This window comes from Vulpes vulpes, chromosome 6, assembly GCF_048418805.1.
Source record: "Vulpes vulpes isolate BD-2025 chromosome 6, VulVul3, whole genome shotgun sequence".
Taxonomy (NCBI): Eukaryota; Metazoa; Chordata; class Mammalia; order Carnivora; family Canidae; genus Vulpes; species Vulpes vulpes.
In genome coordinates this window covers 17,023,673-17,037,099 of record NC_132785.1, presented here as the reverse complement: position 1 = coordinate 17,037,099, position 13,427 = coordinate 17,023,673, and the positions used below count along the sequence as shown (strand labels likewise).

General features: G+C 34.9%; 1 pseudogene; it reads left to right on the top strand.

Moving 5' to 3' along the window:
* The window catches only part of LOC112933488 (peroxynitrite isomerase THAP4-like), a 100,181-nt pseudogene that overhangs the window by 45,740 nt on the left and 41,014 nt on the right, over positions 1 to 13,427 (top strand).

Genomic DNA, 13,427 nt, shown 5'->3' with positions numbered 1-13,427 from the left:
CAATCTACAGATTTAATGCAATCCCTATCAAAATACCAACAACGTTTTCCACAAAACTAGAACACAGAATCCTAAAGTTTCTATGAAACCACAAAAGACCCCAAACAGCCAAAGCAATCTTGAAAAATAAAAACAAAACTGGAGGTATACAATTTCAGATTTCAAGTTATATTACAAAACAATAGTAATTTAAGTGATATGATATTGGCATAAAAAAGACACAGATCAATGGGATAGAACAGAAAATCCAGAAATAAACTTGCAATTATATGGTCAATTAATCTTTAACAAAGGAAGTATGAATATGCAATGGGAAAAAGACAACCTCTTCAACAAATGGTGTTGGAAAAACTGGACAGCCACAAGTAAAAGAATGAAACTGGAGCATTTTCTTTCTCCATAAATGCAAATAAATTCAAACTGGATTAAAGACCTAAATATGAGACCTGAAACCATAAAAATCCTTGAAAAAAAGCACAGGGAGTAGTCTCTCTGACATTGGCTGTAGCAACCTCTTACTAGATATGTTTCCTGAGGCAAGGGAAACAAAAGCAAAAATAAACTATTGGAACTTCATCAAAATAAAAATTTTGGCAAAGCAAAGGAAACAATCAACAACACTAAAAGGCAACCTACCAAATATGAGGAGATATTTGCAAATGACATATCCAATAAAGGGTTAGTATCCAAAATAAATGAAGAATTGATATAACTCAATATTCAATACCCCCCAAAACAAATAATCCAATTAAAAAATGGGCATAAGACAGGAACAGACATTTATCCAGAGAAGACATACAGATGGCCACACATGAAAAGATGCTAACCATCACTCATCATTAGGGAAAAGACAATCAAAACTATCATCCACAGGTATCACCTCATACCTATCAGAATGGTTAAAATAAAAAACACAAGAAACAAGTATTGATAAGGATGTGCAGAAATAGGGACACTTGTGCACTGTTGGTGGGAATGCAAATTGGTGTAGCCATTGTGGAAAATAGAATAGAGGTTCCTCAAAAAATTTTAAATAAACCAAAAACCAAACCAAAACAAAAAAAATAAACCAAGAATCCTCACCAAAAATCCTACCCTATGATTCAGGAATTTCACTACTGAGTATTTACCAAAAAACACTAATTCAAAGGTATGTATGCACCCCTACATTTACTGTAGCATTATTTACAATAGCCAAACGATGGAAGTAACCCCAATGTCCACTGACAAATGAATGGGTAAAGCAGAGGTGGTATATACATATATACCACCACTCATTTTAAATATATAAAATGAAATATTATTTAGCCATAAAAAAGAATGAAATTTTCCCATTTGCAGTAATGTGGATAGATCTAGAGAGTATTATGCTAAGTGAATGAAGTCAGTCAGAGAAAGACAAATACTGTATTTTCACTCATATGTGGAGCTTAAGAAACAAAAAACAAAACAAATGAACAAAGGGGAAAAAAGGAAGAGAGACAAATCAAGAAAGAGACTGCTAACTACAGAGAACAAACTGATGGTTACCAGAGGGGAGGTGGGTGGAGGGATGGGGGATATAGGGAGTGGAAATTAAAGAGTTCAGACTTATCATGATGAAAAAAAATGATAGAAAAAAATTCAGACAACCTTAAATAGGAGGTAACTTATCAGAGCACACAAGAGAAATTAGACTAAAACTAAAAAAAAAAATGTATTTGGGTAAAATAAAATATTTTAAGGATCACACATGAAAAAATAATGGCTGGGAGCACCTGGGTGCCTCAGTCAGTTAAGCGTCTGCCTTCAGCTCAGGTCATGGTCCCAGGACTGAGTCGGGCATTGGGTTTCCCTGCAGGAAAACCTCAGCAGGGATTCTCTTTCTCCCTTCTTCTCCCTCTGTGTGCTCCCTCTCTCTTTCAGATAAATATCTTTTAAAAATTCATGGCTGATAATTAATCTGGATTTCACAGTCCTAAATCAGTGTTGCTCAAAACGGAGTCTATCAACTACCTGAACCTTCATTCAGGTTGTCCATTTACAATAAAAGCACAGTGTAGATTACTGAGTGTATTTAAACCAAATAAATCAGAATATATTGGCAGTTACATGAAGAACTGTAGCACATATTAATACCCACAATGGCATGCCGGCTAAATATTATTTCTCATTATTCTACTTTCTATATACTATTTCTTTATTTACATATAGTATAGCCAGTATTTGGAAAAGACATAGTACTTGGAAGAGCTACCAAGACAACTGAAACAACTCTTGTTTTGGGGGTAATTCTCATGGTTTGCAGGCAGAAAGCTTACCTTTGCTGATTTCTTCATCTATGATGTCTTAGATCAGAACTAGATGTTTGATCCCAGATGCCTGAATGAATTTCTAAATCAGAAGATTTTCATGTGCTGTTTTGAGGCTTTGGAGAAAATAGATGTCTACACATAGTCTGATCACTTCTTCCAGATGACCATTAACAAGATGGCCCAAGGTGGGTGGGAGGACAATCAGAGTATATGCTGAGTAGGAGTTCAACTTATATGTCTTGCTTTGTTCCATCCTGTCCTAAGAAGGGCTATACTCTATCTTCTCTACCCTTTTGAATAAACAGTACTTAGGCTAAAACAAACAAAAAAAAATAAAAAATAAAAAAAAACAAAACTATTATACTTTATAGACATTTGTAACTTAATTTTTAGACATTCATATGTATATATGCATATATATATATAATTGATTCCATTATAAGCCTATACCATCCCACTTCTTTAACTCCATCCCTAGAAATATCCATGATTCTCAGGTTTATGTAAATCTTTTCTATCATGCTTTTACATTTTAAGAAAATATCAATGCAATTTAAAATGCATGAAATTGCTAGAAAGTTCAAACTGTTGTAATAAATATATAATTTTTAACTGAATTTTTAGACAGCATTATGCTTTTGAGATTTTTTTCACGTGGACACATGTAAATATAGTTCATTATTTTATACTGCTTTTCAATATTCAATTTATGAAAAAATCAAAGATTATTTACCCATTCCTCTACTGAGATAGAATTAAGGTTTTATTTCTGTGCTTTTTTTTTTTACTTCATCTTAGAACAATCTTATTTTGCATATTTAATAGCAATTCTCTAGGCATAAGTCTACTGAATGGAAGGGCCTCCATGTTCAACTTTATCTGGCAATAAAATTTGTCACCCAAAATACATCTGAAGTGTATGAGAATTTCTGTTCATACTCCTTCATGACAAAAATAATTGCCCAAACTGGGGGCCTGAGTGGCTCAATCAGCTAAGTGTCCAAATCTTGAATTCGGCTGGGGTCATGATCCCAGGGTTCTAGGTGCTCTGGGATCTCAGGTGCTCTGTACTCAGCAGGGAGTCTGCAGGAGATTTTTCTTCTCCCTATGCCCCTCCTCCTGCTCATTCTCTCTCCCTCTCTCAAAATCAATAAAATCTTAAAAAAAGATCATCTAAATTGACAGCGTCTACATTGGGGAAGTTTATGACATGCTTTTATTTATTAAGAATCATATTGAAAATATAATTTATACTTCGTCTTTTGCTTTGTAAGATGTGTCGTGACTATTATATCAAATATAATGTAAAGTACAGTAGAAGGGAAAATCATAATTCATTGAGGAAAATTTTAAGAGCCAGACATCCTGGTAGTTATTTTGGGATGTGCTGTTTTCATTTTAACTTCATATTAAAGCTCTAGGCCCTGGGTTACTACTACCTCCACTTTGCTGATGATGTCCTCAGTTCAGAGATGCTAAGAAACTCATCAAAGGATTTGTAGCTCTAAAGTAGAGGAAAATTACATACACATTTTATGTGACTCTCTAGGCCATATCTTTTATAACAAACAATGATCACACTTGTAACTCTTTAAAACTCATTTACATAAATTCGTTAATTTGGACCTAACTTAATTATATATAAGGATGATTCGGGCAAATTTTACTAGCTCTTGTTTGTTTGATCATTAAGTCAGAATATACTGTGAGGTATCATGCATATAAGGAATCCTAGAAAAAACAGTTTATCTCATAGAAACCTTATAGAAAAGCGGTTTCCAGGGGTTCGAGGGTGGGGGAAATAAGGAGAAGGTGGTAAAAAGGTACAAACTCTCAGGTTTAAGATGAATAAAGTCTGAGGATGTAATCATTGATAATACTATGTTGTATAATTAAAATTTGTGAAGAAAGTAGAACTTAAAAGTTTTCACTCAAAAAAGGAGGGGGATAAATACATCAAGCGATAGACATGTTAATTAACTCAGTGGGAGATCTTTTTTTGCAATGTACATCAAATTATCATGTTATATGCTTTATATACCTCACAATTTTTTTAATTATATCTCAAGGGACAAAAAATGGAATACAAGAGTTAGAAATAATTTTTCTGAAGTTACTGGTGAAAGTAAATTAGAAGTCAAATATTCTAATCACTGAATCTAATATTTCTTCAATGGAATTTACCTGAAGCTTAAAATAGACTAGTAGATTGACATCAGCTAATGAAATGGCATCAGCAATGCATATGCTAAAATGTTGCTGATGAGGTTAACAGTTTTTCATTAATTCTTTAATATATAATATATGCTGTGTGGGTGAAGGTTATAATATTTAGGCTGGATACTAACTTATTTGACCCCACATTACTTTTTCTTAATTGACATTATATGGTATATGTGATTATTTTATTATATATATAAGTATTTAAATTCAAAGAAGCATAGAAATTTTGGCAAATACTAGTTTTACAATTAAAAGTACTTTTTGAACAAAAGCTCTCTACATTAGAAGAGAAAGATTTATAAATCCAGAGATTAGATGGTAAAAAATTTTAAAAAGTCAAATAAACTAAAGGGAAAATTATATATGCCAGAAAAAAAAAACAATTGGAAAATACTCATTTAGGGACGCCTAGGTTGAGCATCGGCCTTGGACTCAGGGCGTGATCTCGACGTCCTAGGATGGAGTCCCATATGGGGCTCCCAGCATGGACCTGCTTCTCCCTCTGCCTATGTCTCTGCCTCTCTGTTCCCTCATGAATAAATAAATTTTAAAAAATAAAATCTTTTAAAAAAAGAAAACACTCATCTAAATCATTCTCCTAGTTCAGATAAAATTCTGAGGCTCAAATAGGTCATGAGCTTTCTCTTTCACACAGTCCATTGAGAGGATTGAGAACTTAGTCTTTGGCATTTTACGTAAAATTATTTTTTCTCACACATACAGGTTTTGTTTTCTAACCCATTCAGTCTTGAATGGAGACCCATACGTTTCTAAAATAATGTAGTACAATAACTAATACAACCATTCAGTGCTTCTTCCCCTGGTTAAATGTTTTCATGAAGTAATTCTGAGTGACACACTACTACCACTCATCAGATCACTCCACCAAATCTTCCAGGAATTTTAAAAATTCAGGATACATAAAGAGAAAGCTTTAAGTAACAGGATTTTATACACAAATGTTTATATACACAAATGCTGAGCTTTAAATGGATACACAACATAAAGTCAATAAAACCTTGTAATTTATGCTTTATTTATGCTTTATATTTACACTTTATACTTCACTTATACTTTGCTTTGCTTTACTTATACTTTATAATTTACATCGTTACTTTGTTTTGCATCTACTATGTTTCTAGTGTTATATCTCATTTAATGATTAGTCTTTTCATGACCACTCTGCAAGGAAGGCAGTAAAATCCCAATTTTACAGATAAACATAGGGAGCAACATAAAAATTAAGCAGTTATACCCAATTGATGTAGAACGGTTAAGAAGGTGAGTCAGGATTCAAAGCCAAACCTGTCTGTATTTTCTGGTGAAGTATACGGACTCAGCCTTCAAACACCATTTACCTCATGCTCAATAATTGACATATTTTTCTTTATCATGAATGAAAATGGTTTGCTCTCATTTCCAAACATAGCATCCTGGCATTTTCCACAACTCCATTGTATGTGTGAATCTTGGAGCAGTTCAGAAATTTCAACCTCTCTTACAGTTGAAAAATCATCTCTCTCTCTCTCTCTCTCTCTCTCTCTCCATTCCCTCTTGGCTCCAAGTCCTTGATCATGCAAAATTGTGATTCCATTGTTTCTTACACTTGAGAGAATCACCCTGGCTTGGGTTGTGGACTATTTAGCCTGTTTCCTGTCTGATACTCACACACGCAGAGCAGAGAGACCTAGGACAGCCAGGGAACAAAAGTGGGGCTTAGCTGCTTTTCATACTCCCTGGGTTAGGCAAACACATCTGGCCCCCTTGTATTCTAATACTCCTTCGTTTCCTACAATCAACATATTTTAGTGCAATAATTTCAAATACTCACATCTATTTCTTCCTCTTTTTTATGAAACACTTTTTAATACCTTCCAAAGGTTGAGGACAGATTCCAAGAGCATTCGCAGATAACTGTTAGTCACTTTTTTCAATTTTCTTGTTGCAGTTTAAAGAAAAGCTTTAAGTTTCTAAGGTTTTAAAAGTTTCTAAAGTTTTTAAACAGCTTAAAACCTGTTTTAAGGTTCTACTCCAGAAGTTGAGACATTTTATTTAGGAGAAAAGTTTGATGTTCGATGTGCAGTTTCTAAGTTTGCGCTTCATGTGCTTTTGCCATGCAGCATGCTTTGAGATTTTTTTCTTTTGATGCTCTTGAAATTCAATAAATTTAATAGGTGACCCGAACTGTAAATCCTTGTGACATTTTAAAAATAATGCCCAGTTTAAAATACATTTAATTTCATTGATGTCTTTTACTATTTAGAAGATATATGTATGGAGTAAAGAGAAATCTAACTTATAAGTTTGATGAAAATGTATCTCTTGTCCTTAAATTATTTTTCCACACTATATTACATGTATAAATTAAGATACTGCTGATCAAGAATTTTCATTGGGAGTGTAGGTATCTATTTCTGAGAATATCTTCCTTTTTTCTAACCTTTGGTTTGAAAATCACTAAACATTTTTACTCCACAGTCAACACAGCCTAAAACTCCATGATTACTTTGCAGGTGTGAGAGAAGCAATTGGAGGAAGTGCTATTTTGACCAAACTTCATCCTCATTTAATTTTGACAAGTTTGAAGGCATGTTTCATCTCTACTGATTTAAAGCTCTTGGATTTGATTTGTATTTTCAGGCAGAGCTTTGGAGAGTTTTGTTTTCAAACTCTGAAGAAAAATCGAACCCATCAGACTTTGGAAATCAACAGTAGACATAATAAAATTCCTCAATGCCTCCCCATAGTCTTTCAAGACAAAATCACAACTTTCTAGTATGGCAAGAAAGCTCTCCCTTTATGACTCAGGGCTCAGAAACGTTCAGTTGCCCTTATCCTTGAGCAAAGCCATTGTCCCGGGCATACATGATGACTACAATCCTAAGCACTCAAGGCTCTCTCTAACGGGTTGACCCATGCAGCTCTCCTACTCAGTATATTCTTCCTCTGACTGTTTTTCTCCTATTAACACCTCCATATTGCTGCAGAAATTAATTAACATCAGTGAAGCCCCTGTATGTCTGAATGTTGTAGCAAGAAGGAACCCAAAGGTCACATAAAAATCAAGCTATGGAAGCAAATGGATCCTTTTCTGAACATTAAAATGGAAGTCACTTATTTCCAGAAATTGATGTGATCTCTGGGCACTGTCTCATCTACAGCTCACGCTGACTAGAGAGCTGTTTTCACTTTGAGTCTTCAATTGATGTTTATGTGGCATAATTGGTACTTAATGCACATGAGACTGAGAACTTCAGAGACTTCTACATTAAGAGCACTGGAAAGAAGCCCTAAATAAAAAGTAAAAATTAAGCTTAAAATGGTAATGCACTGGTGTTATGCAGGTCAGAATAAAGATCTTATTTGGGTTAGCCTTTCTGCTCCCATTCTAATGTGTAGAGAAAAAATTCTTTGGTGGAGTTTGTTTTGTTTTGTTTTGTTGGAGGGGTCAATGGAGGAAGAAGGAAAACCAATTAGACTGCACTAGCTAACACTTTCATGATGGAGTCCAGCTAAGAAAGGACGGAGTTCAGGAAAGGGTGGTAGTCTCAAAAATGGACAAAGTAAGAACAGATTCACACTATGAAATTGGCACACTTTATTGATGAATTGATTTTAGGACTTTGAGGTAGGGAGGATAGGTAGAGGAAATGAAGACAACTTCCACATTTCAGGTGAGTAAAGGCAGTGCTATTTCCTGAGATGGAGATGACTGAGGCAAAAATTAGGAATTAGAGAAGAGATTGCAAAAACATAGAATGAGTTCAACCACTGGGAACAATGAATATTTCAAAAAGCATATGGAAATATAGTTCATAAAACAAATCACCTTCCTGTAGTGCTTTATGACAGCAATGCAAATATCAGAAATATTGCCCTTGTGGAAATTCACATCAAAGGAAACCAAGAATTCATTTTATTCAAGAGTGTCAACTCTGCCCCCCGCCATTATTACACCAGTAAACTATTTCACTAATACAATATTTGGTAAACTAAGTTTTAACATAATTTTAGCACTTCATATATGAATATCCATATGACTCTGGGAAAAATAGAACCAATTTGGATCTAGTAATTAGAAAATATAGCTCCAGAAAATATCTATTAGCAAAATCCATTATGCCTCTAAGGATTTTGGTAAATTGCTCCCAATAGTGCTTTTAGTAATGCTTTTATGTCTTCCCAAAGCCGCATGTTAGATACAGGGTAGTAGTCACTAGTAAAATTAAGTTGAGGAATTGTTGAAAATCCACAGCAGCTCATAAAAGGGCATCTTCATATCAAAGTAACATGTGGTATTTGGCATCTTAAAATTAAGTGGAGTGAAAATTATGTACAGACCTACATATTACTTTTATTCAACAAAGCAAAAGATTATTTTAATGCTCTGAAAACAAGAGCATGTAGAAACATCATAATCAGTCCTACTGTCTTTCATAGAGAGATGAAACAGTACTGAACAGAAATGAGTCTATGAAATAAAGCACAGCTATATTTTCTTATAGCTCATAAAAGTACATAAATAACAAATTTTTCATTAATGATGAACTTTGAAAGTCATCCCAATATCCTCAGAGTAATTTCTGATAACCTGCTCACCGAACCCATTTTTTGCTTCCTAAACCCTCTCATTGCCTTATTTTTGAATCAAATATCACAGCACTGCTGTTTATATTGCCAAAATTTTAAAAAATCATATATAAATAACATGTTAGTCTTATTCTATGTATATATATATTTTTTAGAAAAAAAATGTTTTTAAGATTTTGTTCATTTATTCATGAGAGACACAGAAACACAGAGAAAGAGGCAGATATATCCTCCATCACTCTCAAAGGCAGAGGGAGAAACAGGCTCCATGCAGGGAGCCTGACATGGGACTCGGTCCAGGGTCTCCAGGATCAGGCCCTGGACTGAAGGCGGCGCTAAACCGCTGAGCCAACCTGGGCTGCCCTTATTCTACATGTATTTATAAAAATGCAATATATGATGAATAATTCCAGTGTTCTTCCTCTTCAAAGAGAACCACCTCTTGTAATCATCAATGAAACACTAGTTGTTTGGAGGTTTTTTTGGCTTACTAGTTTTATTTTCTCCAGATCAGTCACTCTGACTTACCAGAACTTGTTACACTCAATGTGGACAGGAATTCTCCATTTATTAGAAATAAAGTCATCTTTTCTGGGACTCAGTTCACTCATGGAATTCAAATACTTTTTGTTAAAAAAAAAAGGAAAAGAAAAAAGAGGAATTTTTTATAGCTTTTACCAAAAGGGTCTGAATTTTATGAATTAACTGAATCCCAGGAAACTCCTCTTCTTTTTCTAGATAGAATCATTATAAATGTTCAATATATATATTTGCTCTATGCATGAATGAATGAACAAATAAATGAAAAGCAAACTTTCCTCGTTTTGCTCTTTCCCTAACTATGGCTATGCTCAACATATCATCTGTGATCCTGTCAACATGAGTCAGTTTGTATCATCCTCTGGCTCAAACTTTCCAATAGCTCCCACCTTGCCATGAGTAAATTCCCATCATTATTCTGACCTATAAAGCTTAATGAGGTTAAATCCTCATTTCTCCTCTGACTTCACCTCCTCTGTCCTATCTTCGTTCACTTTAATTTAGCCCTCAGCCTCTGGCAACCCACTATGCTCATCCCAGACAAGGGCCTTTGTACTGAGATTACTGTACTCTTTACACAAATGTTGCTCAGTTGTCAAATGCAAGCTATTCGCTTAAATGGAAACTTCCCAATGAAACATTCCCTGACCACCCTATTTAAAAAGCATATATCCTCCATCACTCTCTTTGTTCTGTTTTATTTTTCTCCATAGTTTTATCACCATCTAACACTTCACAAACTTGCTTATTTCTTTTCACCGATCTCCTGTTTTTATAGATTATAATTTATATACACTCCAAGAGGGTGGAGTTTTTTGTCTTCTATAGCCCTCATGCCTAAAACAGTAACACAGAGTAGGTGTGCAACAAATTCTTTTGTATGAGTGAATGAATCTAACCAACTATCCTGACTGCTTTGAATATTCCCATAGTTTTTTCCGTATATGAACCAATAACTATACATAGTTATTTTGACTTAAGCAATAATTTAAAAAAAAAACATTATTATTCAGGCAGTTCTTTTGGGGCACTTCATTTTCAGCCAAATAAACCAGCAAAGTGAATCATGACTAGAAGAGTCAGTAGTCAAATATATCCCACATCCTTTAATGAACTTTATTAAAGGTTTGTGCATAGACTCTAAAATTATTCAGTCTTCAGTTGAGGAAAACTTTCATTATCTTCAAACTAGTAAATAGTTATCATAAAGCTATCCACAACTTCTGCACTGGGATTGTCTATATATAATAATATCTGTCTCATTTCAACTCACATCACAATACTTATCTACATTCCATTCCTCTGAGATGCTAAAAGGGAAATCCACGTGAAATTGTGGTTGCTGTTTACTACAATTGCAAATGATGTTTTGATTGTCATTGACTTCTATACAGAATGGCAAAATGGTGGTATTGGACACATAATAATCTGTCGGCATGGCATGACTGAGAAGAAATAAATAAGGATATCTTGAACCAAGAGCCTCTTTTCTATGTTTTAATATCTCACTTGTAGTGAGCCATCTTTCCAATTAGTGCTAAGTATGGCCCACAGGTGACCCAGTGATGAAATGTCTCTACATTCTTTTCAAAGCCTGTCAGTGAAATGAATTAACAAAAGGATGAGTGACATTTATAAATTAGTTTGGTTAAGTTCCAAGCATACCAAATTAAATAAGCTTTGCCAAGCTTGATTTATAGAGGACTGTTTGGTCTTTATGATAGCCAAAAGGAGAATCTTTAATTGCAAAATATATTTTATACAATTTCTATGGAAGACAAGATTTCTTTTATTTTCCAAACCTTCTGGTTTTCTTGAAAATATTAGTTAAACCAGACTTAAAGTTTCTTTATATGTCTACCTGACTCAGAGTCAGCAAAAATCAACAAATGTGCCAAAGGAATTTTGGGGCTTCAGTCAGGAGAAAATTATTGAATCTTTGATTCTTTACCATTATGCTATCATAATAAAAAAAAATGTTGTTTGAGGGCACCTGGGTGGCTCAATCATACAACAGTCTGGGTTGCCTCAGGTCATGATCCCAGGGTTCTGGGACAAATCCCCATGTTGGGCTCCCTACTCAGTAGGGAGCCTGCTTCTCCCTTTCCTTCCTATTTGTCTCTCTCTACTATCTCTGTCTCATAAATAAATAAATAAATAAATAAATATAATTTTTTTTAAAAAGTGGTATCTTGATTTATTCAAAGAATATTTATTATACACCATTAGCTAGACATTGTTCCATATTTCCTGCTATTCAGGAGTTTATTCTTTAAATGCCCAAACCATCAAAATAATACATATAACTGAAAAGTCCATACTGCATGAACAGACTGTCTGGAAAATTCAGAAGATGCTATAATTCTCAAGGGCCAGGAGAAGAAAGAGGGTCTTTCTGAAAAGATGGTCATGCCAATCAGTTCTGCCAGGGAGTAAACAGTTTGACTCAAATTCATTAAGGACAAAGTCCTGATAGCACCCCCTACCCTCTCTAAAGGCAGCGTGTAGTCTTTTGTCGTTTGGCTGATATGATATAGGAAATCAAATAGAATATTTCAAGAGCATCTAGGGTAAGAAGATGCTGGGAAAAGACCAAATGGCATTGTAGGAGGACATAATTGTGTGTGTGTGTGTGTGTGTGTGTGTGTGTGTGTGTGTGTACCTGTGGGCATTTTTGTGTGTCAGTAAGCCCTAGGGTATGAATATCCAGGTATGTCAGCGACCACAGGACTGTGAGAGTGTAACCATTCCACCACCAACAGAATATTGCTGTGATCCTGGTCAGCAGGTCCAGGCACTCTGCCCACCTGATCCTACAGATAATCAAGAATCCATGCCTACAGGTTAGTCACTGTTGCCCAGCTGCAATGTGACGAGTATCAGCCAGTAATCTATACTGTGCACAGCAGTGCTAAGTGGCACATGTGGGGTAATATGAAACTACTAAGGAGGTAGACAATATTGGATACAGGGGATATGGCTGGCTAAACAGTTTTCCAACAATAAGAAATGACAGTTGCAGACTGACATGGCTCATTCACCACTTGCCCCAAACAAAGCAACCGTGCCACCAACTCAAGTACTACTCCTATAAGCTGATCAGTATGTCTAGAAAAGCCATCCTCACTGAACATCTCCCAGTCTGCTGTTTCACCAAAAGTATCTCTTGATCTCATCTCACTAACTCTAACCTGCATGCTTATTTTAGAAATAAATACATGGGTGTTCATCTCCAGGAAGCCTCAAATCCAGTCCTCTTGCATGATCACAAGATAAACAAAGATAAAGTTATATGTCCGTGTGACTGGAAAAAGGGTGAGTTAATAATGTTTCCTGAAATTCTGTACATAGTGCCTCTTATTTTTTTTAATCAAGAGGAAAAGAAATATATTTTGACTAGAGGAGTATGAGAGGAGATGTATGTTTTATTAAAATAAATTGTTCATAATCACTGAAGACCTCTACAATTTAGAGCTACACACTTCTATGATAAATGCAGTATACGGACATATTGCTAAATTATTGAGCAATATACAGGAAGACGTATTTATGTTTTATATACCTGGCGTGTGATTCAAGAGACACTAGAACAGCAAGAATGGCAAATGGCTTCATCTTGAATTATGACACTTCTCCTTTGATAGTGCTACTTTGAATGCTGAGCTAAGAAGGATTCTGATGTAATTAATGTCTTGAACCAGCTGACAAGGGTGACAAGATCTATGAGCAATGACAGTGGAAAAGGTTGAGGAGGCACATGTGTCAAATATTTGCTCTCCT